This window comes from Phaethon lepturus, unplaced genomic scaffold (genome assembly GCF_000687285.1).
Source record: "Phaethon lepturus isolate BGI_N335 unplaced genomic scaffold, ASM68728v1 scaffold41482, whole genome shotgun sequence".
NCBI classification, from domain to species: Eukaryota; Metazoa; Chordata; class Aves; order Phaethontiformes; family Phaethontidae; genus Phaethon; species Phaethon lepturus.
In genome coordinates this window covers 35220-40164 of record NW_010524868.1, presented here as the reverse complement: position 1 = coordinate 40164, position 4945 = coordinate 35220, and positions in this window count along the sequence as shown.

Sequence of the window (4945 nt, the reverse complement as noted above, 5' to 3'; positions counted from 1 at the left end):
TATAGCTTCTAGTAAGTGTTTGAAACAGTCTTTGGGGAAGGAAGACAGAATTAAACAGACATGTTGGTGTAGCAAATCAAAACATGGGTGCCATTAACTTCCAACTAAAACTTCTTTCAGAGTCTCCTTCACTGTTACTGAATTGAAAATCTAGACGCACCTTTGAAAGCACAAGAAAGATTAATACCAAAAAATACAGAAGAGTCATGGGAGGCCTAAAGAAATAATTTTACACAGTTGGCTCTTTATGTATAGAGAACCTCTGGCAGAACTTTGATGCAGGTTATTTAAAACCAGACTACCACATCTGAACTTTGCTTGTAGTGCTTGGGGAATCCTGTAGATGCAGTCTTGTTCAGGTACACCTACTGTTCAGTGATGGGGTCTCAAGCAAAAGGGATGCATCTTCTTAAACTTCGTGTTTAACGTTGAATGGCCTATGTTAAATGTGCCTTGACCAGGCCCCATCAGAAATGGTAGGTAATCAGTGTAAAACTCATCTATCAGCCAGTCAGTATATAGTTACAATGCTGCTGTTCAGCAAGTAAAAAAAAAAAAGGCAAATTAATCCACTACACAGCTTTACCAAATTGGATAGTTACAGATTACCTTGCAAGTAGAACATAAGAAGAGCTTGTAAAATAGTACTTGAGTAAGAGCTGGAAGTTTTTACTGGTCTAGATTCTGTTTTAAAGAATGATTTAAGTTAGAAATTTTAAGGCAAGAGCCAGTAAGAAGGTGCTAATGTTGCACATGGATCTTTGCTGCCCTCGGTTACAGACTTTTTGCTGTGTGGAAGAACTGCTAAGTATCTGCAGTGTTCCAGAAGAATGAAGTAGCAGAAAACTAGTTAAACTGAATGGTGTTTGAGTAAGCAGCCTTTCAGGAAAGATGTGAGGAAAGCAAAACCTGGTATAACAGCCATTCCTATACTTAATCCTTTGTGAATATTCACAACTGACATCTTTAGGTTTAAACAAAAGAAATATGCTGTATCAGCAAATATGTCAGAACACATTTATCCATTAACTAGCTTATCTTGATGCATTTAATGCATCCTCTCTGTTGTTCAATTCTTGTATTTTTCTTCTAAGAAGTTCACTGAGGTTCTTTTGCAGAAGTTTCCAAGAGAAAGTAGAAGTTAACAGTGCATTTCCAAAAGTGTGTATCCATTGGGTTGCAGTATATGCTTCATTAGGTGTGACAACACATACAGCAAGTATTTGCTATAAGATGAATTTGTAGTGGCTAATGGATCAAATGAGAAATAAACGCTTACAACCTTAAGACAAAGCTATAGAAATACAAAAATAAAACTTGATTTGTGACTTGGTATCTTTCCAACAATAAGCAGGTCTAGATGCACATTCCAACTGATAAAAGGTATAAATAGCATATCCTGATTTTTTTGCTTAATTAAATGAAAATGTGATTGTGCATATATTTAATTTAAATTAAAATATTTAAACAAGTTAAAATGATGGGGGAAAAAATCTGATTGAAAACAAATTGCCAAAAACTTTGAGTTTATAAAATTTAGATCAGCAGAAGTCTATAGTTTTCTTTTCCACAGTGAGATTTGGTTTTTTATTTCATCCAACCTTTATTACTGTAAAAGAACTTAAATACCTAAATGAAATGTTTGGTTAAGTTTGCTTACTTAAACTTATCTATATACAATGAATTTCAGAAGACTGATAACCAAAGTAAATCTCAATAGGGTAAAGACCTTAAGCTATAGAGAAGCTGATAACTGGAGACATTTTAAGAAAGATTACAGAATTTAACAGTTTTCTTTTGTGGTACACAAGGAAAGAAGGATATTACAATACAGAACTGTATCTCTGAAAAGAATTTAAGTGTTCAAAATTATTTTAACCATTTACAAGGAAAATGTTTCTGTGTAGTCTTTAACAACACTTTAATACAATATTAACAGTTAAGGCTTTTAAAATGCAAAACATGCAGTAGTTGAACTTGTAGATTACAATGTTGGATAATGGTGTAAGATCATGATGAAAAGAATTTGTTACATTGGTACAAAACATACTGTATGACTAGATTTAATCATGTCATGCACTTGAAAAATGCAAATTCTTTTTTTAAGATTTCACTTCTCCCCTCTCTTGGTAAACCTATAGTAGCTTGCATTAGCTTTTATTTTTGCATTTCCTTTTAAAACTAGATGTAGAATCATGGTAAACATTAAGTGACTAACCAGCTCACAACTAAACTGCTTATTTAATGCAGCAATTGCACAATTCTGGTGAGTTTAAGAAGCAGCATCTTGAAGACATCACTAATCTGAAGGTCTTTTGGAACTTTTATTAAAATACCTAATGTTTGTTTTATAATTTCATTGCAAAATGACCCAGTCAAGACAGTTAACGTGGTAACAAATATTGGACTTAACACTGGAGAACGAGGGCAACTTCTGTAGCATTCATTTTTGTATGTTTCTTTAATAAGCTTTCATGTATATGTAAAAGGTTATCAAAAGTTGTACAAATAATAGCTATACATCTATTCACTAGATAAAAGGCTAATCAAATTATTTATTAACTTTAAGAACTTTTCACTGAAAGCTATAATATGAAAGATAAACTAAACTCTGTCATTTAACATTAAAGCTCTATCAGGTTTTTGTGGGGGAACTGAGGACAGAATTTTTCACTCCCTTACAGCTACTTTGTTTGTAAGGTTCTCACATTTTGTGACTCTTTTCTGTAAGGACTAGTACTGAGCAATTAGCAGGAGATTTAGAATTTATTCCGGTGCGACAGGACAAGATACTTGATACTTTCAAGTACCACTATCAAATTTTTTGAGGTTTGACCTGTAAACAGTCATTAGACACTGCAAAAATATGGGGGGCAGGGGGGGGAGAACATTCACAAGTGACATAATTTGTCCAGTACAATTTGATAACAATGTGGGGGGAAACATTAACTGCTTTCTTTTTGTACCAGAACCAGAGTCCTGCTTATTTAATTAATGTCTGTACTGTAATTGTGTGACCAGTCACACTCTTTAACATAACGTAACAGCACTAGTGATTTCAAGAGTTACCAAAATACAGGTAAAGAAACACTTGCTACAACAGACTTGTCTCTTGAACTCGTCATACCTATAGCCACTTTTTTCGTGGGTTCTCAAAAGTTATTTTTGCTTGCCAGCCTCAAAGAGAAAGCATGTAAGAAATCCAGAAATGCAAGCATACTGCTGTAAACTGAGTGTATGAAACACAAACATGTCATTACCACAGCTATTAACATGGTAAAAAATGCAAATGCTGAATTGTAAGGAGTTTAAAAATTCACAAGCAGGTTCACTGTAGCTATCTATCTGCACTGGTCTTTGAAGACAAGCAGCTACTACACTTTTCCAAGCCAGAGAAGGATTTTATTTCTGCAGCAGTATTTTTTTCCTCTAGTAAATACAACTCAATTGTAAAGTCTACCAGGGCTGCAACGGGCCAAAACCCCCCTACTGTTATTTACTCACCTCACATACAACCTGCTTTCGAACTCTGAATCTGAAGGAGTGGACTAAAACTGAGTTGTAAACAAAACCAGTAATTAGTACAAACCAGCTCCTTGTGGAGCTGCAATAACAGAAGTCCTAAAATTGAGACCTGTTGATGCTCTAACACCAAAATACTGAAGAGAAAAAAAAGTTCCGTTAGAAATAGGCATAACATGCTAGAAAGCTAGCAAAGCTCAAGACACAGAATCAAAACTGAGCTTGTTTTTTCTTCAAAAATACACCACCTTTCCCCTTAAAGGGAAAAAAAACAAACAACATAGCATACATTGGTCTGAGATTTTTTTCAGAAGACTGATATTGATGATCAGCTTCCCCTACGTCCTTTGGACGCTCCGGCTAAAAAGTTAGAAATACGGATTTTTGGTTCAGTTGTTTCTCCTAACTTTCTCCTTGCAGAGCTGATATGTTGGTAATTAACTATTAAAAATGCTAATTAATTATGAAACTGGCTTGCATAAGTCTCCACTGAAATGTCATGTTCCTCCTCATGGCTGTATGTGGTAGTATGAAGTTGGACTGGATAAACATTTAATAAAAAAAAATGATGCAGGACAAGCATTAAGTATCACAATACTGCTCCAGAATTTTAAAAGGATCTTAAGACACATTCAGCCACCGCTACTTACTGTGACTACCTGTTAGCTATTGCAATTCACATCATTTTGTTTAGAAATAATTATTTTCCTAATATTTATTAAATCCTTCCGGTGAAATTTCTACAGCATTGGTTTGCTACTGATGAAGCAGTTTGTTAGTTCTAAAGGTGACTGCAGCTTATATAGCTAAACGCAACATTCTCGTACAAAATGAAATGTTAAGGTGTTGAGTTTTTTAATAATATGTTCCATATAGATGTATTACAAGACAAGAAAAACAATGTGTCAAATCATTACAGCTCTTCAGAAACTTTTATGCATTTTTTAATTTCCCAAGACCAAAAGAGACAGTATTACAAAGAACATTTCAAAGTCTGTTAGGAAAGCAGTCATCTAATTTTCTGTATGTCTTTCACAGAAAGTATATGCATTATAACATGGGCAGAAATAATCACGCTAGCTTTATTATAGCTGGCACATACATACAAAAAAATTATCATTTGGACTTAATGACACTATGTACTTGGAATTCATAATTACATGGAGAAGTTTGTATCATCATGTCCTTAGTATTAAAATTGTTAGCAATCGCTAGATAAAGGGGGCATGGTTACGTTTCATTAAGCTCTGTTGTGTCTTCATGAGCTGCATGAATTTACCGTAAAGGAACTGGGGCACCAAAGGGGACTGCCTTTCAACAGTAGCTGGCTAACACAGCTGATCTTGTAAAACTGTACTCATCGAGATGCAACATGTAACAGCTCTACTATTTCTTACACCCGATTTTATAACTACCATTAACT